Source organism: Aotus nancymaae, unplaced genomic scaffold (assembly GCF_030222135.1).
Source record: "Aotus nancymaae isolate 86718 unplaced genomic scaffold, 86718_ANA_hifiasm-v0.15.2.pri h1tg000036l, whole genome shotgun sequence".
Classification (NCBI taxonomy): Eukaryota; Metazoa; Chordata; class Mammalia; order Primates; family Aotidae; genus Aotus; species Aotus nancymaae.
This window is the reverse complement of record NW_026988450.1, coordinates 65,782,204-65,808,205: the sequence shown is the minus strand read 5'-3', so window position 1 is coordinate 65,808,205 and position 26,002 is coordinate 65,782,204. Positions and strand designations below refer to the sequence as shown.

The window sequence follows — 26,002 nt, the reverse complement described above, 5'->3', positions numbered from 1 at the left end:
TCAAAAAGCCGAGGATTCTGCCAGACTGAGCAATAGACATGATGAGCATTCTCCACTTAAGATCTGAACTTTGAGAAGTAGAATCAAAGCAATTCTTTTGTAATTCCAAACAGCCATTTCGGCATATGAAGAAACAAAAGTAACATAAATCTAAAGGCTAGGAAGAGGGTCAATGAAAGGTAAGGAATCCTGACGAAACAAGAAGAAAAGTATTTCCTTTGGAGATGGTGGGCTTTTCTAATCAGGAAGACGTGGGATTCTGAATATTATCTATAGCTTATTGCTAGTTATGTTTAGTAAACTATAAATTCTATAGTAAACTCTGTTAGTTCTCATTCTTGCATCTGAGTTTATTCTCAAACAATCCTTGTTAATCTTGATAAAGGTGCATTGGTGAACCTCTTCAGGTATTGTTGTACACAGAAATCTTTTAGAGGCTTGCCTCCAATAGGCTGCTAAAGTGAAGACACTTATAATTAGTCCAGTGGGCCATGTAAATAGTTTTCTTACAGATTTCTGTGTAAGAAAATCTTATTTCTATCTGGATGTATTTGGAAGTTCTATGGGCTACTTAAGACTTCCTTAATCCTCTGCCTCTAGGGCAGTGAAAACAGACTCAGGCTTATTGGCTTAACTCTGCTTTCTTGTAAACTTTTGTTATGGCCATGCTTCTCATTCCTAAATATTATTATTGTGTCATCTAATAAAGTTTTACAATGACAGATCTTGGATCTTCTAGAAGAGAAAAAACATCTGTTTAATTCTCAAAAGGATACTGTTTCTTCCTAGTTACCAGAGTAGAATTTATAAAGTTTATAATCTGTGTGTTTCTATGCTTCAATCCTCAGTTATCAAGTGATCTCAGAAAAGATTAAATTGCATTTCTAAATCAGAAATTTCAGGTTGGTTAAATGCCTAGAGCTGTACTGAATGCTATCATATGACTTCTCATACTTGTGTGATACAATTCAATGGCAATTTTTGCCTACTTACAATGGAAGTGGTATCATGAAGACTTGACAGAACGATGGTAGTTCAGAGTTTGATATCAGGTTTACTGTGTGTCTTTAGATAAGTGAATTAACCTTTCTGAGTTTATGCTTCCATGTTTAAAAATGAACACTTTGGGACAGCTAGCATTCATTTACTTCTTCACACATTTATTGCATTCCTTCTATGTTCTAGCTGCTGCACTTTTTGCTTGAGTTACAGCATTACACAAGATGGTGTTCCTGTCTTCATGGGCCATAGTGTAGATGACAAAGATAAATAACCAGGCAATTATAAAACAGTGAAATAAACAATACCAGTAAAAGCATAAATTCCAAGATTTTATGCTTTTATATTTATATTTAATAAATATAAATTTATTAAATTTAAATTTATATTTATATTTAATAAATATAAATATATTTATTCCAAGCATTTATTCCAAGGCTGTCAACTTTATGCATCCTCTAGATAGATTGCCAATTATTTACATTTCTTCGAATTTGTCATGCAGTCTTCATTGCCTCCGTGTCTTTAAACCCGTTCCCTCTGCCTAGAATAATATTTACTCTATTCTTTACCTAGCTAATGTCTACTTAGTCTTCAAGGTTCAGTTAAAGTCTTTCTTCTCAGGGAAACCTTGTTAACTCTCTGAGTTTGGTTTGTGTGGCCTTCCTTGAGTGCCTCTGGCCTTTATATGCATCCTTCAACAATAGTAGCTTAACTTTATTTACCTACCAGTACTATTGTTAGGATGTAAACTCATTCAATGCAGGAATCCCATCCTTTATCTCTTTATTCCAAGAACATAGTCTGATGTTTTGTACACAGCAAATGTTCAATAAATATTTATGGATTATATGAATATCAAACATTTATTGAACACCTATTATGTGCCAGGCACTAAGAAGGGATTTACTTTATTTCTTCTTCTTTTCTTTCTTTCTTTCTTTCTTTTTTTTTTTTTTAACAAAGTTTTCCTCTTGTTATCTAGGCTGGAGTGCAGTGACACGATCTCAGCAAACTGCAACCTCCACCTCCTGAGTTCAAGCCATTCTCCTGCCTCAGCCTCCTGAGTAGCTGGGACTATAAGCCCCGACACCATGCCCAGCTAATTTTTGTATTTTTAGCAGAGACAGGGTTTCGCCATGTCGGCCATGCTGGTCTCAAACTCTCGACTTCATGATCCAAGGATTTACTTTCATCACTTATTTGCTTTAATTTTTATAACACTGCCTGTTATTGTGTGTGTAGTATTCCTATCCCTCTTTAGAGATGGAGAAACAAAGATTCACAGAAGCTCGGTAATTTTCTCAATGTAACACAGATGAACAAACCCAGAGTTTGAAGCAGGTTTTCCAGAGGATTTTCTCTTTTATTCTACTACACTGTAAATCATGGGTTTTGTTGTTTTAACATATGTGTGTGTGTTTGTGTACGTGTTCAAGGGGAAGTGGTTTTAAAGAAGATCACCTTCTCTAAGAGGAAACTCAAGGCTAATGGTTTTTGTGCCATATTTGTATAAACTGATGTAAATCTACTCTTTCGTATTTTGGCTCAGTAGTGAGAGAAACATTGATCTTCTTCAAGTGAACAGATGTCTATGCATAGTTATCTCTTTGAAGCACTAATCTGCATACCTCTGTAAGATGTGTGTGTGTGTGTGTGTGTGTGTGTGTGTATCAAATAGAGATATGTGTATATAGCTCATCAGGAAAAATTTGTATATAAAATCTCCTAGGACACTAAGGAGAAATAGAGAAGTCTAGCTATCCAGGGCCTTGGGAATATTAGGATTATAAACACAGATAAAGTTATGTCATTTTAAAGAAAAGATTTGTAATTGTAGAAGACCCAAATACAAAATTTGGGAGATGAGCGATATTGACCCCTACTAAATGTATGGAGTTAGCTGGGGAATGTTTTCTGCTGACCAGAGAAAAATTGTACCTACATTTAAAGTCAAAAGTCCTAAGTTCTCACTCAACTAAATTCTATAGAATTCTGCTCAAATATTGAAACAATATCCATTTTTCTTAATTTCAAAAGTTCCTGAACATAATCAGTAGCTAGACAAAAATCTTAGCTCTTTTTAGCCAGACACAATGGAATAAAATAGAAATACAGGCATTCCTACTCTAATGCCAGTGTTTGCACTATTGAATAACCTTGCATTCTGGAAAATTGGACACAGAAAATAATAAGTCCTGTGGGAAAAAGAAGGTGTGGAGAGACTGCTCAAGAATGTGACATTTAGAAAGTAAAACACTAAAAACACTAAGACAATTACTATTAAAAAATGCTGGCATAGATAACCCTCTAACAGAATTGGCACCTGGCTTCAGACATGGTTGGTCATTAGCAATTTTAAAACCTGGGGCTTCTGTTTGTTTCTTTGAGATGTAAAATATGGACCATTTTTATTAAAACTAAAAATCAGATCCAACATGTAGCCTTTTTTGTTAATCCATTATTTTAATATGGGGATTAATGTCTTTGTAGCTTCTGAATCTGTGTTGGCACTTTTACCAGCAGGTTTAACATAATTGAATATGTAGACAAGTGCTTGAAGCACTAAAGAAAAGTGCTTTTGTAGATTTTTTAGTGTTTTTCTTAAGATCTTTTTCTTTAGTTGTGACAAAGTTTACCCTGGATAACTTTAAAACATTAAGCTACTGGGAAACAATATATAAGAACCAACAATACTTTTGTGTTATAAGAACATCGTTCCCTATTTACCAGTCATATATGGAGAAATTTACATCAAATAATTGGCTATTTTACAAGAACAGATTCTCCTAATTCATGTGATATGTAAGGTTCCAACATCGTGAAATGAATGCTAGATTCGGCTATATAAATCTCTGACTCATTGACTATTTTCAGATCCTGCTTCATCTTAATCCATGCCAGTGTTCTGCGATAATAACACAGTAAACAAGATTTTGCTTATAGACTCGCAGTATAGAGTAGCCATGTGTGGTGGAGGTGGATTTTAAGAAAGGATTAAATGGTACCTTGGGAAAGTAAAAAGAAACAAAAAAAAAATACATTTATTAGTTTAACAAATACTTTGAACTGTGCTAGATTTGTTTTACATCAAATAATCATTGACTTCAATGTTTCTGTTTCAATTAGATGGTCTTCCTTCTTCTTTTCCTCTTTCCTTCTCTTTTTCCTTGTTTTGTCTCCTTCACTTTTTTTTTTTTTTTGGTACTTTAGGTTCTATGGTACATGTGCTGATCATGCAGGATTGTTGCATAGGTACATACTTGGTTTGCTGCCTCCATCCCCCCGTCACCTATATCTGGCATTTCTCCCCATGTTATCCCTCCCCAACCTCTCCACCCCCAACAGACCCCAGTGTGTGATGCTCCCCTCCCTGTGTCCATATGTTCTCATTGTTCAACACCCGCCTATGAGTGAGAACATGCGGTGTTTGGTTTTCAGTTCTTGTATCACTTTGCTGAGAATGATGGTTTCCAGATTCATCCATATCCCTACAAAGGACACGAACTCATGTTTTTTTATGGCTGCATAGTATTCCATGGTATATATGTGCCATGTTTTCCTTGTCCAGTCTATCATCAATGGGCATTTTGGTTGGTTCCAGGTCTTTGCTATTATAAACAGTGCCATGATGAACATACGTGTGCATGTGTCTTTATAATAGAATGATTTATAATCCTTTGGATATACACTCAGTAATGGGATTTCTTGGTAAAATGGAATTTCTATTTCTAGATCCTTGAGGAATCACCACACTGTCTTCCACAATGGTTGAACTAATTTACACTCCCACCAACAGTGTAAAAGTGTTCCTATTTCTTCACATCCTCTCCAGCATCTGTTGTCTCCAGATTTTTTAATGATTGCCATTCTAACTGGCGTGAGATGATATCTCAATGTGGTTTTGATTTGCATTTCTCTAATGACCAGTGATGATGAGCATTTTTTCATATGTTTGTTGGCCTCATATATGTCTTCTTTTGAAAAGTGTCTGTTCACGTCCTTCACCCACTTTTGAATGGGTTTGTTTGTTTTTTTTCTTGTAAATCTGTTTTAGTTCTTTGTAGATTCTGGATATTAGCCCTTTTGTCAGAGGAGTAGGTTCCAAAAATTTTTTTCCCATTCTGTTGGTTGCCGGTTCACTCTAATGATTATTTCTTTTGCTGTGCAGAAGCTCTGGAGTTTAATTAGATCCCATTTGTCTATTTTGGCTTTTGTTGCCAATGCTTTTGGTGTTTCAGTCATGAAGTCCTTGCCTATGCCTATGTCCTGAATGGTTTTGCCTAGGATTTCCTTTCCCTTATCTGTTTTTTTGTTGTTGTTGTTGTTCACTATACATTAGATATGTACTATCTAACTATCGACTATTTACTACTTTATCCTAGATAAAATGGTGAACAAAAGCAGAGTTTGGAGTATTGTTGAGAGATAGGGATTAAATATACAATCCCACAAATACATGTTAATAAACAGGACATAAGTCCAGTATTACCAAAGAGAGGAGCTATACAAGCATGTAAGAGGGGAATATATCTTACTCAGATATGTTGCCCCGGCTTCCCTCAGGAAATAAACTCAGATGAATGAGTGGATTAACTAGGTGAAGATAGGAGGGAAGATCATTCCTGACAGGGAGAATTGCTTCTGCAAAAACCCTGCAGCTCAAGTGACCACAAAGCTCATGAAGGACTGAAGGAGGACCAGTGTGGTTGGATGACAGAGCTAGGAAGGGTTTTGGCATAGAGCTGTATCATGCAGGTCATAGCTTGCCTCGGCTGGGATAGATTCTCATCTTTAACTCTAGAGAAATAGAAATCATTGAAATGTTTTAAACCAGAAGATCTATGATGTGATCAGATTTGCGTTTTGCAAATGTGTTTCTGACCACAGTATAACAAGATCAATACATAATTTTGTGCTTATTACAATTTTACATCTTTAATGTATCCTTGCAAGGAAAGAGCAACCCTGATGTCTGCATTTCTTATTCCATTTTGGAAACAGAGAGAATGAGGCTTATGAGAATGAACGTTATCCTTTGCTTGATCAAGTCTGTTTTGTTCCTCATACTTCTTCTTAAGGGTATCAACATTGCATGAGATGACATCATAGCTGTGAAACAAAGCGTACATGTAAAATAGCGACTTTTTTTTGAACAGAGGGGCCTCAGTTCCTCATTTTTTTTGTACTCTTCATCTGGAAAACAGCTTCTATTCCCACCTGAACTCTCATTTGTAAGCTACTTCTGTCTCAGTTTTGTTGGAGGTGTTTCTAGGTTTTTCTGCCACATTAAACATGCACATCTCCTGGATCTACCATTGAGAAAAGAAGTTTGAAAAGATCACTAGAATTAGCAAAAGAAGAAAAGAAAAAGAAGTCAGATTTTTGGCAGGAGACTATCTACCTGAGGACATATTGCCTCATTCCCTTGGCAACCATGCCTGTGATTAACAGTTTTCATAAATAATTCAAGTCTTTCATTTGCACTCTCCATAATCCCTCTTAGGGAGGCAACAGCACAGTATTTAGGGGTTTTTAGTTAAGCAAGTCACACTCCCTGTGGCTCCTCCTCCTTCACTCAAACCATTGCACTGTAAGATTAAGAGCTCCAGAAATGTGTTAGGTTTTGTGCAGAGTTAAAAAAAAAAAAAAAACACTGGATGTTTCTCAGTGAATTTTATGTCCAGTTTGCCACATAAGCCTCTGCTCTATAGCTCCTTTAACCAACACATTCTTTCCTTTCAGAAAGTAGAGTTGCTTTGAGGGCATAATCTTAACAACCAATGGTTTCTGTACATCTAATGATAACAGGCCACTGTATAAGTTCTGGCTGCTAGCAATGCTGCTTGAGGTGAAATTATGAGAGGTGGGGCCTGCACCAGAAGCAAGAAATTGAAGAAGAGGGCATCAGCTATAAATTTTTCATTTGTCTAATGGACTGTATTTTTAGGGTCCTGAAGTGAAGTAGCTGGTGGGGAAGATTTTCATTATCACAAAAATGTGTGAAGCCAGAATTCTCCCTAGTCTTTTGTCATAATCAAATCTTCAGAAGTCCCAAATGATAAATGGGCATCATGGAAATGTATCTAGGGCTCAATCACTTTGAATCTGAAGTGCAATCACAGACTGTCTCATGATTTACACACACACACACTTACACACAATTTATCAGGGCAGGGCTAAGATATTTCTATACTGCACACAAATGTGCATTCCTAGCATTAATCTCCTACCACTGAAATGTTCACTAAGCATTTCAGTAATGAACTGACCTGGTTGGAGAATGAGCAGTCTTGGGAACACTTAACAATTTTGAAAAGTTTTATTTCCTCCACTATGACATCCAGTGTCCTGGTAATAGAAAAAGAGAGAGAAAGAAAAAAGACAGAATAGAGAAAAGAGGATTGGTTGAAGGCAGAACAGCAAGAGAAAGTCCAAAAAAATGAGAAATAATGAGAGAGGGAATGAGAGAAACAGATGAAACATATTAAAGGGATGCTTCTTAAGGCAGCTAAGAGAGTGTGAGAGATTGAGACCAGTAAAGATTCTGGACAGGGAATCAACTAGGAGTGTTTATTACACTAGAGGCTGAATATGTTATCCTTATTTGTGGCATATTATTTTTAATCTACTTCTAAATATGAATATTTTAATCCTTTCTAGAATGAGATGAGGTTTAAGTAGATCATTAAAAACAGAACCAGAAATGACTTATGATGTTAAACTACACCAAAAAATAGAGCAAATAAAAATAAGAGATTAAAAAAATTAAGGGATGGGAGAGGAGGCATTTGGGTGAGTTTCCTGTTATGAACTACATATTTAGCTTTGGACTCTGTATTATAAAAGGCAAATTGGGAGGTCATCTAGTATTGTCAAATTAAAACAACAAGAGCAACAACAGCAATTGTAAGCAACTTAAAATTTTATCAAGAACGTTAACAGTGTTTTTCTGGCACTAAAAAATAACTGTATATATATATGTAAGAGATAGAATAATGGACAATATTTTTATTGTGGTTTCTGGGAAGGAAGGGAGGGAGGGAGGGAAGGTTCTTATAACAGTATTTTGTTTATATAGTGGTTTGTAATCTGTCACATACTTTTACTTTAATTATTTCACTTGAGCCTCCTAAATAATCCTATGATTTAGAAAAGGCACATACAATGATCACATAACAGATTAAAATTAAAAGCTTGAAAAGAAAATGCTAAACTGATGGACAATATACTAGAACTCAGGACTTCTGACTCCTAATCAAATTCCATCTGCTTTTCTAAAAAAGTAAAATGTAAATTATTAAATCAATGATTTTACCTCTTGGATTGCCTCAGAGTTAACTATGAAACAGCTTTATTGAGGTATAATGGGCAAATAAAAATTGTATATATTTAAAGTATACCATGTGATGATTTGATATACATACATATATTCACCAAGTGAAATGATCATAATAAAGCTAATTAAAACATTCATCATTTCATGTGGTTTTCTTTTTGTGTGTGGTGAGAACGTTTAAGATCTAATCTTGAACAAATTTCAGATATATAATACATAATTATAAACTATAGCCACATGCTGTACATGAGATCCCCAGAACTTGGTCATCTTATAACTGAAAGTTTGTATCCTTTGACCAATATCACCCTATTCCATGCACCTCCCACCTGGCCCTTGGCAATCACCATTCTAGACTTTGCTTCTGTGAGTTTGACTTTTTTTAAGTTTCACATATAAATGACATTATACAGTATTTGTCTTTCTGTCTCTGCTTATTTCATTTAGCATAATGTCCTTCAGCTTCATTCATGTTGCTGCAAATGGTGGAGTGTCCTTCTTTTCTATGGATGAATAATGGTTCATCTCACACACATACATATATAAATATAGGATATCTATACATCACATTTTCTTTATTGATTCATCAATGGACACTTATGTTGTTTCCATATCTTAGCTATTGTGAGTAATGCTGCAGTGAACATGGGAGTGCAGATATCTCTTCAAGATGTTTACTTCATTTCTTTTGGACATATAACCAGAAGTGAGATTGCTGGATAATATCATAGTTCTACTTTTAATATAAGAAGCCTCCATACTGTTCCGTAATGACTGTGCTGATTTACATTCACACCAACCATGTACAAGGGTTCTTGTTTTTTCCACACTCTCACTAACCCTTGTTAACCCTTGTCTTTTTGATAGTAGCATCCTAACAGGTAAGAGCTGATATCTCATTGTGGTTTTGATTTACATTTCTCTACTAATTAGTGATATTGACTACCCTTTCACTTACAAATGTTGGACATTTTTGTATCCTCTTTGTAAAAAATGTCTACTGAAGTCCTTTGCCCATTTTTTAATAAAAATATTTCTTCTGTTTTTTGCTATTGAGTTTTATAAGTTGCTCATATATTTTGAATATTAATTCTTTATCAAATATATGGTTTGCAAATATTTTCCTCCCATTCTCTGTATTGCCTTTTCACTCTGTTGATTGCTTCCTTTGTTATGCAGAACGATTTAAGTTTGTTGTATATAAAACTGAGAAGCTTTTGGCATCATATCCAAGAAATCATTGCCAAGATTAATGTCATAAAGATTTCCCTTATGTTTTCTTCTAGGAATTCTATACTCTTAGATCTTATATTTAAGTCTTTAATCTACTCTAGGTTAGTTTTTCATGTGTGGTGTAAGATAAGGGTCCAAGTTTATTCATTTGCATGTCAATATTCAATCTTCTCAGCACTATTTTTGCAAGGGACTCTCCTTTTCCCATTGTGTACTTTGTAGATCAATGGACCATATATGTGTGGATATATTTCTGGGCTCGCTCTTCTGTTCTATTGGTTTATATATGTCTTTATACCAGTACTATATTGTTATTATTACAGTGGCTTTGTAATATATTTTGAAATCAGTAAGTGTGATGCCTCCATCTTTGTTCTTTTTCAAGATCACTTTGGCTATTCTGAGTCTTTTGTTGTTTCATATAAATTTTGGATTGTTTGTTCTATTTCTATAAAAAGCATCATTGGGATTTTGATGGAAATAGGATCGAATCTGTATATATATCTGTGGGTAATACAGACATTTTAACCATAGTAGGTCTTCCAATGTGCATACATGGGATGTCTATTTATTTGTGTCTTCTTTAATTTCTTTCATCACCATATTGTAGTTTTTACTGTAAGTCTTTTACCTCCTTGGTTAAATTTATTCTTAGGTATTTTACAATTTTTGATACATTATAAATGGGATTGTTTTCTTAATTTTCTTTTGAGAAATTGAATTTATTATTCAAAACTTTTCACATGTGAATTTCATCAAGTATTTAAGGAAGAAATATTTTCAATATTACAAAATGTTTTCTGTTAACAGAAGTAACATTTACTTGCCAACTTGTTTTATGATGCTAGAGTTATCCTAATAACAAAACTTGACAATGATGTTACAAAATAAAGTTACAGAACAATATCCCTCATACAAATACACTAAAAATACTTATAAGTATGAAATACTAAATCAGCAATATTATAGTATAATTAGGGTAGTTTATTTTAGGAATACACAATTTGTCTATTTATCATGTCAATGGAATAAATAGGGCACATATATAATGAATCAACAGATGTAGAAAAGACACTGAGAAAATGTAATACCAATTTATTATTAAGATTCTTAGCAATTTAGGAATAGAGGGATAGTCTTCTATCCAGAAGTTATTTAACACTTTTTTAGTAAGATTAGGAACAAATTCTATCTTCATTGATTGTAAAACCCAATAGATTTAAGATTTCAATTTATCTATGGATTGAATCTTGTCCAAATTATAGTGCCAGCTATTTTTAAGCAGATTCAAAAATGTATATGTAAATGCAAACAATAAAGAATATCCAAAACATAAGTGAAAAGAACAAAATGAAGGATTTACACTGTCTGACCTTCAGACTTACAGGCACCCTAAAGCTACAATAATTGAGAGACAATAGTGCAGGTGTAAAGATCTACAAATAGATGTGAGGAACAAAACAGATGGCCCAGAAATAACATTCCTTTTATGTGGTTATTTGATTTTTGAGACTTTTTCCAAGGCAATCTAGTAGGGAAAGAAAAGTCTTCTCAACAAATAGTGCTAGAATAAGTAGATACTATATTGGAAAAATGAACTATACTCTTTATTTCACACCATACAAAACATTAATTAAGAGATAAATTGTAGATCTAAATGTAAAAGCTAAAACCATAAACCTCTTGTAGAAATACATAGTGGAATATCTCCATGACTTTTGAGCAGATAAAGGGTTCTTATTCAGTCCCAGAAAAACTAACCATAAAAGAAAATATTGATCAATTAGAATTCATCAAAATTGAAAGTATCTGTTTGACAAAGGGCTGAAATTCAAGATATATAGACCTCAACTACAAAAGGACAACTAACTTAATGTAAAATAGACAAAAGTTTTAGAAGACATTTCATAAAAGAGAATATGTAAATAGTCTATAATTATGTGAACATGTATTTAATATCATTTGTTACATAATGCAAATTAAAATCACAAGAAACTACTGCATACTTAACCAAAATGGCTAAAATTAAACGAACTGAAAACACCAAATGTTAGTTAGCATGTGGAACAAATAGAACTCTCATACTTTGTTGGTGGGATTCTAAAGTTTTACAACCACTTCAGAAAATGGCCTGCCATATTTTTATTAATTAATTAAATATTTTAGCTTTATCGAGGTACAGTTGACATACAAAAAATTGTATACATTTAATGTATTCATTTTTATGAATCCCACCGCCTTCATTATATGCGTACACCTGTAATATCATCACCACAATCAAGGTACTAAACATACTCATCATCACAAAAAATTTTCTTGTGCTCTTTGTGGGGTTTTTTTTTTGGAGAGGGATAAAAACACTTTAAATAAGATTTATCCTCAACATATTTTAAAGTGCACAATACTGCATTGATAAATACGATATTACTTGTATATAGCAGATTTCTAGGATGTATTCATCTTATATGACACACATTTTATATCCATTGAAAAACAATGCTCCATTTTTTCCTCCCTCCAAGGCCCTGGAAACCACCATTTTATTCTCTTCTTTTGTGAGTTTGACGATTTTAGATACCTCACATAGGTAGAATAACACAATACTTGTCTTTCTGTGCTTGGCTTATCTCACTTAGCATAGTATTCTGTAGGTTCATCTGTGGTGTTGAAAATACAAACACGCTTTTATTTCTGATGAGTAAATAAATACAAGTGGAAGTGCTCCATTATAGGCCATTTGTGTGTGTGTGTGTGTGTGAAACTAAACATACAGCTGTTATATGATTCAGCAATTTTACTCCTCTGTATTTACCCAACAGACATAAAAACTATGTTAACAAAAAAACTCGTACAAGAATGTTCATAACAGCTTTATTCATATTAACCATAAATTGGCCCAAGTGTCTACCAGTAGAATGAATAAACAAACAGTAGAATATTTATGTAATATGGACAATATTATTCAGTTTAAAAATGAATGAATTATTGCTACAGGAGAAAACATGAACATATGTCAGAATCATTATGTCAAGTGAAAGAAGCCTTGTATTGTATACTATATAATGAATATGAATATATGCTCTATGATGCCATTTATATTAAATGTTAAAACAAGAAAATCTAATCTATGGTAGAATAATATCAGAACAATGTTTGCCTCTGGTGGACTCTGGTGTTTAAGGATCAACTGGCAAGGGGCTTGAGAGAACTTCTTTGTGTGATAATAATGTCTGTATCTTACTAGGGATCACAAGAAACACAGACATTCATTTGTCAAAATTTACTAACCGTACACTTAAAATTTGAGCATTTCATGGTGTATAAATTCATGAAAAGGAAACTACTAAAAATACTGAATTTTTGTTAATGTGCATATTGTTTGGATGTCTCCAATTTGCTTTGAAATCCATTAAAAGTAAAACTGATAAATGGATAGAAAGAAATATAGAGCGATAAGTGCTGCAACAGGTGTAGTAATATATTAAGCTAGAATCTAGGTGGTGAGGATGAGGGTGTTTTATGTAAAGTGTTTTCAACTTTACCATATGTATGAGAATCTTCATAAAAAATTGAAAAAATCAACCTACCTGATTTAGTCACTTGATGTGCAAAAAGTGATACTCCAACATGCATCTTTGCCCAAGCAGAAGATATTTCTGATGTTACATGTGGAGAGGCTTAAGAGGTGGTTTGAAACTGCAAAAACTCTTTGATGAGGACACCACCTAGACTGTGGTTCCTCACCAACACTTTAGCACAAATGCTACTGCTATGGTTTGAAGGTTTGTGTCCCTACAAAATTCATGTTGAATCTTAATTCTTAATGCAACAGTATTAAAAGGTGTGGCCTATAAGAAGTGATTAGACCATAAGAGCTCCACCCTTATGAATGGGATTAGTGCTTTATAAGAGAGCTTTAGGGAGCGAGTTTGTCCCTTTGATGCCATCTTGGAAGCAGAGCATGAGCCCTCACCAGATGCTGAATCTGCTGGCAACTTGATCGTGGATTTCCCAGCCTCTGAAACTATGAGAGGTAAATTTCTATTATTTACAGATTACCCAATCTACAATGTTTTTATTATAGCAACAGAACCATTACCACCTGTCCACCTCAACCACAGAACTTGAGCCTCTCATGTAGGATTATGGTTTTGAATAGTACTATATTTGGATTGGCCTCTTATTAGGATGAATTTGCCACAAAATATGCTCAAGCAAGTTAAATATTTCCAGCTATGAGATGAGGATATATTGGTTTTGTTCACTTAGATGCAAGTATTTATCTGCTAAGTACAATGATCTTAAGTACACATGATTATCAGTATCATACCTATGTAGTTATTGAGTTTTTCTCCATCCATTTCCTAACATAGCTATAGGTTTGTGAAATCTGTGCCTTACTAATTAAAACCCAAGGTTAAATATTAATACACTTACCTCTTTTATCTGTTTTAACACTTAACTTGCATAGCAATTTTTTTTTGGCACAGTTTTCTGTAAACTCTTCTGTGAACTGAGGCCTATACTTCTTCACAGATATTTTCATTCCTGTGAGCTGAGACCATGTCTGAATTGTTCACCACTATTTCCTTAGTGCTTAGAACAGTTTTTGGCATATAGTAGATGATCATTAAATGCCTATTCAATAAGTTAATAATAAAGATGTGTTTCAAAATATTAATGAGTTGTCAGTATTGCATATTCTCTCCTTCTAGAGAAGTATTTTATAAACGGTGAAGTATTTTTAAATTATGTTTGGCAGAGGCCTCTGGATGTCATATATATTAGCATTGCAGAAAGTCTGAAAGTTAGTTTATAAACAATGTTTTTTCCTTCTTGGCTACAGATAGCATTTATTACATAGAAATTCCTATGCAATAGAGCATAGGAGTTACTAGACCAGAAAAATAGATGCTCTATAAAAATAAGTATTTTATAACAGAGATATGAAGAAGAATGGCTAACTTAACCAGTTGTCAGATTTCTAGCAATCTCAAAACTTCTGACTGGGCACAGTGGCTCATACCTGTAATCCTAGCACTTTGGGAGGCTGAGGCAGGCTGATCACCTGAGGTAAAGAGTTCGAGATCAGCCTGACCAACATGAAGAAACACCGTCTCTCCTAAAAATACAAGAATTAGCCAGGCATGGTGGCAGGCACTTACAATGCCAGTTACTTGGGAGGCTGAGCCAGGGAAATCACTTGAACCTGGGAGGCAGAGGTTGCAGTGAGCCGAGATCATACCACTTCACTCTAGCCTGGGCAAAAGAAGGAAACTCCATCTCAAAAAAAAAAAAAAATTTATATGTTTCTAAAATAAATGAAGTAATCTGTAAATAGAGAGAAAAAGAAGATATAAATATACTGCCCTTTATTCCAAGAATGAAATATATTGTATCCAAGTGACATGGAAGGGTGAAAATTTGGGTTACTTATAAAACAAGTTTGTATATCTATTTTTATAGACATTTTTGTTTCATTTAAGTTTAGTTTAGTGGGGAAACTGAAACAACAACGACAAGTACTACTACCACTGTTACTACTACTATAGTTAACAGTGAAACAGAAGGTGGAAAACCACTATTTAAAACTCAAGTCTGGGAGCGTTTAGCAGAAGACAAACAGCCCCCAGTGAAGACGGCTTCAGGTACCATAAAAACACAGTATAATAATTAAGTTTAATAATGAAGACTTTGAATTATCGAAAGCGGCTAAGATTGTAGGATTGATTATCTTCACATGTTTTCTATTCTTTCTGGGCTTCCAACTACACTACTTTTCCAGGCCTTTCTGTGTCCATGAGACTGAATTCTAGTCAAAGAGATGTTAGCAGAAAAGCTTTATGTCACCCAGAGTTCTGGCTTATAAAATTATTTATAAGTAACCCTCAATACTCTTTCCCCAATCTCTTGTCTAGATATTAATGTTTAGGGTGATTTGGGTAGCCACGATTTGAAGATAGCAAAGATTCTGTCAGTTTGGATTTCTGAATACTGTGATAATCACATTGCCTCTGACCTGGAACTTCTGTTTTGGCCTTTACTTGAGTGAAAGACAAACTTAGGTTTATTAAGCTACTGAGTGTGCTATGAAATCTAGTAGCCATTAGCTACATGCACCTCATAGTTACCAAAGATTTAGCTAGTGTTACCAAAGTGAATTTTTAATTTTATTAAATTTAAATAGCCGCATGTGGCTCATGGCTACCGTATTACCCAGTGCAGTTTTAATAGAGCTCAGTTACATTTACTTCTTGTTTTGAAGAGTGTTCGGACTGTGTAATAGCATTTTTGCCATCAAAATAAGACCCTTATTTTATATGTGGCATAGGATATACTCAATAATCCCTCCTCTGAGAACTTCTACAGCATCAATTTTAACTATGCCTTCCCTCACAGAGTGTCAGATTCACCCCCAAATTAGTAATGCTATTTTTCTAACCTGTGCCCTTCCTGTCTGCCTCTTCTGCCTGACATGTTTTCCTCCTTCATGGCCATTGGTGAATGGCCTCTCGTCTTTCAGAATTTAGAACTCGTGCCACCTCCCCTATGAACACTTTTCTGGCACATCCCAGGATGAATTACTTAGTTTCTCCTTTGTGTCACACTAACCTTCTAGACTTCTATTATGCTACCTAGGACACTTCATCAAATTTATTTGTTTTTGTGTTTAACTCTTTCTCTATTAGACTGTAAATTCTTGAGAGTGGACTTTTTCGACTTAATATTTGTTTCCCTAGCAGTTAGGACAGCATCAAGTACAAAATTAATCATCAAGAAATGATACACGAATAGGAAATTTGGAAGATAAAATTTTGTGTAATCTTAAGATTAATTGATGATTAATTTTGTACTTGAGATTACACAAAATTTTATCTTCCAAATTTCCTATTCGTGTATCATTTATTGATGATTAATTTTGTACTTGATGCTGTCCTAACTGCTAGGGAAACAAATATTAAGTCGAAAAAGTCCACTCTCAAGAATTTTGGAGAGGATGTGGAGAAATAGGAACACTTTTACACTGTTGGTGGGAGTGTAAATTAGTTCAACCATTGTGGAAGACAGTGTGGCGATTCCTCAAGGACCTAGAAATAGAAATTCCATTTGACCCAGCAATCCCATTACTGGGTATATATCCAAAGGATTATAAATCGTTCTACTATAAGGACACATGCACACGAATGTTCATTGCAGCACAGTTTACAATAGCAAAGACCTGGAAGCAACCCAAATGCCCATCGATGATAGACTGGACAGGAAAAATGTGGCACATGGCACATATACACCATGGAATATTATGCAGCCATCAAAAACGATGAGTTCACGTCCTTTGTAGGGACATGGATGAACCTGGAAACCATCATTCGCAGCAAACTGACACAAGAACACAAAATCAAACACTGCATGTTCTCACTCATAGACGGGTGTTGAACAATGGGAACACATGGACACAGGGAAGGGAGCACTATACACTGGGGTCTGTTGGAGGGGAGTGGGGGGGACAGCGGGTGGTGGGGAGTTGGGGAGAGATAGCATGGGGAGAAATGCCACATATAGGTGAAGGGGAGGAAGGCAGCAAATCACACTGCCATGTATGCACCTATGCAACAATCTTGCATGTTTTTCACATGTACCCCAAAACCTAAAATGCAATAAAAAAAAATTTTGTGTAATAACCCTCAGTTACTCTCCTTCTTTGATCTGCATTATCTTCCAGGCAGTTAGAGGTGATATGCTGGATAGTGTTGTCTGCTCCTTGTGTCTGTATTTAGAGGGAGCTACTTCTGATTCTTTGCCCTCAATGGGCACACAATCAAAGCTTACAGTCTACAGAATGAAACCACAATTGCAAATTGAATTTCTTTCTCTGTTAATCTCAGACAGCATGTCACAAAATATCTGTCATGAGAATATGCTGATTTATGTAACAGTTCCTGAGGTCGTGAAAATAAAAACTGGAAATTTAGCAGACCAGATTCTGGCATATATGACTTATGATTATTATGTTGGATTGGTTCAATTTCATTGCTATACTTCATCTTGTTACTATCAAATTGCCATAATAAAATTAACACATTTTAAAGTTTATAGGAAACCTTGAATTAAAGTTTCTGAGTCTAATTTAATAATATTCCTCATGCTTCAGTGATACAGCAATCCTTTGAGAAAATGGAGCCCTTTACTGAATGCTTCTTTATTTAATAAACTAGCAGAATGGTGTAGATCTTCACCCTTTTCTGTTGTTTTTCATTTATTTTTATAAGTCTACTGAGAATAAATTTCTTACAGGTTTTTACTTTTATCTTGTTTTAGTTTTTGTTCATTCTTACTTTCTATTGTCTTTGCCTTTATTTTTGAATAATATTTTGTGGGTATAAACTTCTAAATTGGTAGGTCTTTTTCTTTTTGCTGTTTAAGGAAATTTCCAAGTTTCTATGCAAAAATATACTTTATTTTTACTATTGATCCTTTGAAGTTAGTATCCTTTTTGTTCTGGCTAAATTTGTTACTTGCTTTTTGTTGATAAATTAATTTGACTACATTGTGCCTAGATTTTAATTTTTTAAATCACACGTGAAGTTTGCTAAATATCTTGAATTTATGGGTTATTGTCTTTTTTTTTTTAATCAGATTTGGAAAATGCTCAGCTGACTTTTATTCAAACACAGGGTATTTCTTCTTCTTCTTCTTCTGGAACTCTAATTATACATGTATTAGGCCTTTTGAATATGTCTCACATGTGTCTTATGCAGTCTTCTGGTTCTTTTTTCCCTATCTATTCCTCTGCTTGGATATTTTTCTATTGATCACTTTTCTAATTCACTAATACTGTCTTCTGCTGTGTCCAGTCCACTCTTCATTTATCCAATGAGTTTTAAATTTTAGGTATTTTATTTTACAGATTCTTAATGCCAGTGTGAGTCCTTCTTTTCTAATACTCCATTGAAATATTCCACTGTGTTCATCCCTTCTTCTATATTATTTAAGATATTAATCATAATTTTTTGAAGACTTTATTTGGTTACTTCAGTATCTGTAATATCTCTGAGTCTCTTCCATTGATTATTTATCTCTTGATTACTAGTCATTGTATCCCCCTCCTTTGCTGTTGGGTAAGTTTTATTTTATGTGCTGGACATGGTGGGTGATAAATTGTAAAGGCTCTAGATTTTGTTGTTACCCTCTAATGAGAGTTAAGGGAGTTAAGTTTTGTTCTGGTACATATATAAATGACTAGAGGACCACTTGATTCTGCTGAGGTGTGCTTCTAGAGTTTATTAGGATGGAATTATTGCACTTTTGCCCTTACTCTTAGAGAGTGTCCCCTACGGCTAGCCACATGGTCATTACTTCTGGAGCATGGCCATTCCATGATGAAATCTCAACTGAAAGCTTGAGATGTTCACAAAGGTCTCTGTACTCTTGGTTGGGCCTCAGATCCAACATTTTCTTCACACTCTGCAGGCTTGAAATCTTTGCTAAGCTCTTTAGCCTCCCAGTGGTTTTTCTCTGGTAGGCCATTTGAAATCTTGCCTTACAAGTGTGCATTTTAGAAGTTGACCAAGTGTTCCAGGGGAAATGGCTACATAAATTTTGGTGCCCTTTGCTTTTGGGTCCTTCTTATATAATACCATATCTCCAAATCTAAGTGTCTTGGAAGTCCTAAGCTGTTCATTTGATCCAGAAGACTGTCACTCTCTTTTTGGACTTTATTTCTCTTTGCCATAGATTAGAAAATACTCTCAGGGTGAAAGTCAGGGTAAATGTAGTACCTTCATGTTTTTTCTTTCAATGACCAAAGCCTAGTATTAATTGCTAAACAGTATCTGAAAACAGTTACTTTATATATTTTGTTGACCTTTTATACCATTTTATGACAGGAAGAAGATAGGTTTGGTACCAGATACTCTGCCATGACCAGAACCAAAGGCCTTAGAGTATTTCTTATTTTTATAGTCATCACTTTCCAATGCCACAGTCTCATGCTTTTATTCTTATTTCTTAACCTTGTCCCCATTCCTCATGAGACTTAAATGCTTACTCTCAAGAGCAAAAGCATTATTTTTCATGAATAGGGGACCTTAAACAAGATACTTAAGCTTCTTGATTCTTAGTTTATTAATCTAAGATTATGGACAAATTTTATTAGGCAGTATTTAATAGGCAATGTTACTTGTAGTATGTTCCACAGGCTAACTATATCAGAGTAATCTGGAGAGGTTTGTTAAAAATAGAGATCCTGTCCAGGCACAGTTGCTCATGCTTGTAATCCCAGCACTTTGGTAGGCTGATGTGGGCAAATCACGAGGTCAGGAGTTCGAGACCAGCCTGGCCAACATGGTGAAATCCTGTCTCTACTAAAAATACAAAAATTTGACTGAGTGTGGTGATGGGTGCCTGTAATCCCAGCTACTTGGGAGGCTGAGGCAGGAGAATCACTTGAACCCAGGAGGCAGAGGTTGCAGTGAGCTGATATAGTGCCACTGAACTCCAGCCCGGGAGACAGTGAGAGACTCTATCAAAAAAAAAAAAAAAAAAAAGAGAGAGAGAGAGAGATCCTTTAAATCCTTCCAGATCCACTTAATCAGAATCTTGGCTGAATGGACTCTGGGGATCTGCCTTTTTACCAGGTTGCACAGAGCATCCTTGTGTAGACTAAAGTTTGAAAACACTGTAATAAGGTCATCAAGAAAATTAAATGAGCCATGTTCTATGAAGCACCTGAAATGTAAGTGCTTAGTAAACACTGGTATTTATTTCACTATTTTCTATTCCATATATTTTATAAAGATATTTTAAATAAACGCGCCAGTATGTGAAATATTTTGATCCTAATTAGAGAATATAATTAGATACAGTATATGTATATAGCAGCACTACATACAGCTCTACATACAATATCTAGCAGTACTACATACATATGTGTGCGTATATACACACTACATACATAGTTATGTGTGTGTATGTACTATTTATTATATATTATTTGTTATATACTATTAATTATACTGTAGGGATTTTAGGGTATTAATTAATCATGCATCTCCTGAGCCCAGCTCAAGTTTGAGATCAGTGAGAAAATTGCTAGGAGTAAGATGAATAGGGATCAAAATACTAGACTTATTAGTAAATATAGATTGGGAAATTTGCTGTGCCTGTGTGTTTGTGTGTGTGTATATATATACACACTATATACATAGATGTGTGTGTATATATACACACATATACGTATACATCTATATATACGTATACACACACAAACATTTAGGTGTGTGTATATATGTATACATATATATGTATACGTGTATATATACTTATACATACACAAACACGTATCTATGTATGTAGTGTGTATATATATACACACACATTTTTTAGTGCTGCTATATGCTGTATGTAGTGCTGTATGTAGTGCTGCATGCATGTATATGTATATATACATATACATGTATGTATATATGTATACACACATATCTGTGTATGTAGTGTGTATATATATACACACATATTATGTAGTGCTGCTGTATGCTGTATGTAGTGCTGTATGTAGTGCTGCATGCATGTATATGTATATATACATATACATGTATGTATATACGTATACACACATATCTATGTATGTAGTGTGTATATATATACACACATATTATGTAGTGCTGCTGTATGCTGTATGTAGTGCTGTATGTAGTGCTGCATGCATGTATATGTATATATACATATACATGTATGTATATACGTATACACACGTATCTATGTATGTAGTGTGTATATATATACACACACATATGTATGTAGTGCTGCTGTATGCTGTATGTAGTGCTGTATGTAGTGCTGCATGCATGTATATGTATATATACATATACATGTGTATATATATATGTATACACACACATATCTATGTATGTAGTGCTGCTATTAATTAAAATACCCCATGTTCCTGGAATTTTTTTGGTTATTTATTAGAACTGTCAGTAAAAAAGAAGTTCAGGTGTAAATTTGACATGAAATATAGAACTTAAAACCTTTCAGTAATCAGGATCCATCAAAATATTTCAGCCTTGTAAAATATGTTGAAGGGTTACTATTTCTTTCTTTCCCCAGAACTCTAAAAAGGAAACTAAAATTCAATAGGAACATACACAGAGTATTTAAAAAGGGAGCCAAATACATTGCTATTCTGACTTGTGGTTCATCAAAATGAATTCTAGAAAAAGATGAAAATATCCAAGATTTGAAAGAGTGTTATGAGGTTCCAACTCCACAGTTCCACACAAAGTTAATTGTCTTAATTGTTATAAGTGATTTAGAGGTTTTAAACATTCATTAAAGTAAAGTAAAAAATGAATAACCCTATAAGTAATATCCTCCTTGGCTTAATGACATGCAGAATCAATTGTGTACAGCATTTAACATGCATTTTTGGATAATTGGTTTCCTTTTTAGAGATGGCATCCAAGACATAGCTGCAAGGCAAATCAATTACCAGATTACTTCTGTTTTAGCTATAGCATAATTTTCACTGGAAATTAATTATACTGTAGGGGTTTTAGGGTGTTAATTAATCATGCATCTCCTGAGCTCAGCTCAAGTTTCAAATCAATGAGAAAATTGCTAGGAGTAAGATGAACAGGGATCAAAATACTAGACCTATTAGTAAACATAGATTGGGAAATTTACTGGGATCTATGGTCAGGACTGGGCTTTCTTTACCCCAATATGAATAGCATAGCTGAAGAAGTTGGATCTGCCAAGTAGAGTCACTTATCTAGAATTATTGCCCACATCTGTTAAAGCATATAGTAGTGACTGAGAGAAACAGATCTACAGACCAACAGCTGGAAGAAATATTTTGATCTTGATCTATGTGTTCTCCTTTCAGGGATGCAGAAACAGAGCACAATTGGTAGGGGTATGAATAAAGAGAACAAGGTAGCGCCTGAGTCATACATGTTAGTTCCTTCACCAAATATTAGGACATTTTTTCTTTTTTTTAGAAGGAGTCTCGCCTCCTCCACCTCCCGGGTTCAAGTGATTCTCCTGCCTCAGCCTCCTGAGTAGTTGTGATTACAGTTGCATACCACCACACCAGCTAATTCTTGTATCTTTAGTAGTGATGGGGTTTTACCATGTTGGCCAGGTTGGTCTCAAATTCCTGACCTTGTGATGTGCCTGTCTCAACTTCTTAAAGTGCTGGGATTACAGGTGTGAGCCACCGCGCCTGGCCAGGACATAAATTTTTACTTTAGGGTCAAGGTAGAAAGTTGCAGTGCAGGATGCTTCCATTTATTATACCTTAGGGTTGGACTAGAAGTTCTTTTTAGGACTGAGTCCTATGTGTTCCTTTCTACCTCCCTCTTTCCCATATATCTGCCCACTCTACTGCCTAGTAAAATTCAAAACAATTAAGGGAACTTAAAATAAATGGATAACAACTGAATGCTACCATCAAAATACACAAATGCTAATGTCTATGTTACATCCCATATTTGGATATATTTAAATATATTTCTAAAGCTCTGTTATAAATACTACGTATTAACTACATATTGTACGTGTGGCTGAGTTGCGAGTTGACCTTTGCGTTTCAAAGGAAGCTGGCTCAAACTACTTCCTACGGACACTGGCAGAGATAGTTCATGTGTGTATATATGATTGTGCAGTTGTGGGAGTGGTGATGGGAGTGATATCTGCATCATCCTGGTCGTCTCTGGGTCTGAGATCTCGCTTCCGATCAAACAGGACAGTGTCTGAATTATCTTCTTCTACCAAATGTGCTGTCCTTATTCCATGATATATACATTGAACAGAACTCTTTCTTCCATTTCCTCCAAAAACGACAAAAAAGAAAAATAAAAACTCTTCCAAGAGGCATTTTGGTGGATTCAATCTTGGATACTTTCCTATTTGTGAAGATGGAGATGGTTTCAGTGAAGTCACAAAAATAAACCAGATAGAATAGTTGCTATTCTTTTGGAAAGACTTTTCTTATCAATACTATGTTACTTTCTATCCTTTCTCTTCTGCTCTCTTCTCTCTTCCCAATATCCTTCACCTGAGAAGAAACTCTACCCCTCCCCAAATTATTTTTATTTTTTTCATATAGTTTTCTCCAGCTTTTATTGTGAAATTCATCCTAGGGCTTCAAAGTCAAAGCCACAGGCCACGTCCTTGTGGTCTTATTCTCCCCCCGCTTCTGCAAGGGTATGAGAGCAGAGGGGCTACATAAGTATTTATTTTTCCAGTAATATAAAGTATACTATCAGTAGTTAACAACAGACTGTTTCGGTTTTAAATATTAGTTTTTTCACCATTATTAATATGTTAATTATCTGTCTATCTGTCTTCTATACATTATAAAAGAGTTAGTTTTCACTTGCACATCAGCACTGGCTCTATAATTCAATACATGTAACTACAAATCTCTAAAGTCTTCAAAGAATTTGATTGTTTACCACGTTGCAATTACACTCCTAGCCTACATTGTGTGATTTCAGTGTATCAAGATGCCTCGTTCATAGGACAGAACAACAAAATTTCCATAGCCTGCTTTATGATTATTGACACTTCATAACTACAACTAGAATTACTTATTTCGCATGGAATTGATTTTCAAATATACATCTCTAACACAAGTAAAGTATCTGATCTTTTTCTAAGAGCAGGTTTTGATTAGGAAATGGATGAGCGTACTATAGACACTTTGAATACTTAAAAGGGAATGATGTCATTGAGCAAGAAGTGAATTAATAAAGAAGTTTGGAGTGATAAACCAAATTTCTCTTAGCATGCAATTTGGCTTTCAACTTAGTAGATTTTCTTGGGTAGGTTTAACTCTAGTTCCTTCATTTATGATGATAATTGTTCAAACATAAATCTGGTTTATGTTTTCAACTCATTTACTTTTGGTAAATATGTTATTATTATTGCATCTTACAGTCTGATCCAAAGTCAATAATTTGGATGCACATATAGCAAACCAGCTAACTGACAGAACTTCTAAGGAGTCTGGCAGAGTAATTTACTAAAGCACCTAGCAACAGCCCAGAAAACACTTCCTGTGTCTGAGAATGCTGTAAAGAGGGTTCTTTTCTAATCCTATTCTAACCAGAGTGGAATATATATGTATTTCCTTTTGACTGCAGAAAAAAATGAGTGAATTTATAAGATACTTTAGACTCTCCAATGAAAGGGCCCAGAAATCTGGATGTTTAATAAACACTCCCACTGATTGTTACAAGATACAATTTTAATAAGGTTTAAAAGTTAAGAGGGAAGAAGGAGAGGGCAGGAGAAAATGAAGCATCTTGGGTGTGTTTTCTCTCAAAACATTTTGCTCTTCAAACCAACATATGGATGCATATTCCCCCAAGTAAGCATACCTAAGTTCCCCAAACTACTATTACTAATTCGACATGTCACATTCCTCAGGTGTTTTGGGAGATAAATCTACAGGGTCAGCCTCTGTTGAATAAGATTATTAGAAAGAGCTTAAACGCTAGAGACTAGTGAGAAAAATTATCTGCCATACTTTTAATTTTTATAATGGTTATTTTGAAGTATCACTGTTAAATGTAGCACCTCTTCTTTGCTTCTCCTGTTACATTCTAAACTCCTTAAAAGTAGAAATGGGCCAGGTGCAGTGGCTCAAACCTGTAATCCCAGCACTTTGGGAGGCCGAGGCGGGTGGATCACGAGGTCAAGAGATCGAGACCATCCTGGTCAACATGGTGAAACCCTGTCTCTACTAAAAATACAAAAATTAGCTGGTGGTGGTGGTGCATGCCTGTAGTCCCAGCTACTTGGGAGGCTGAGGCAGGAGAATTGCTTGAACCTGGGAGGCAGAGGTTTCAGTGAGCCGAGCCACTGCACTCCAGCCTGGCCACAGAATGAGACTGTCTCAAACAAACAAACAAAACAACAACAAAAAAAGTAGAAATGGTTCCTTAGTCATCTTTGCATCCCTAGCCCTAATGCATGGTTTAGCACATATAATTTTAAATAAGTGAGTGACTTAATAAATACTAAAAGTATTATGTTAAACAGTTTTATTGTTGTTATTACTGTAATTATTATTAACTTTTTTTATTTCCACAAAATTACTTATGCTCATGGAGCTCAGTGCAAGCCCTGAAAATGTCCTCACTATAGGGAACTGTGTTAAATAATTTTAATGAAAAAAAATCTTTGGTGCACAAGGAATGGAAAATTCTTAGCATATATTCATAAACAGTAGGCAAATAGGCATTACAAAGTTGAGAATCAGACTGCAAAAAGGAAAGTCATGAGGTGATAGTTTTATGACAGTGCCTATCCACATTTGATTCCATTGCTTAGACAAGTGAACATTTTCCCAGCTGGGTCTTTACTTCAAATTAACCTTAGTCTCTAGCAGCAGGAGCAATTATTTGGACCTACATTTAGAGACAG

General features: G+C 34.8%; 1 long non-coding RNA gene across 1 annotated transcript in view; it reads left to right on the top strand.

Moving 5' to 3' along the window:
• Positions 1-26,002, top strand: part of LOC105710806 (uncharacterized) — a 529,709-nt gene that overhangs the window by 54,339 nt on the left and 449,368 nt on the right. The window lies entirely within an intron of this gene.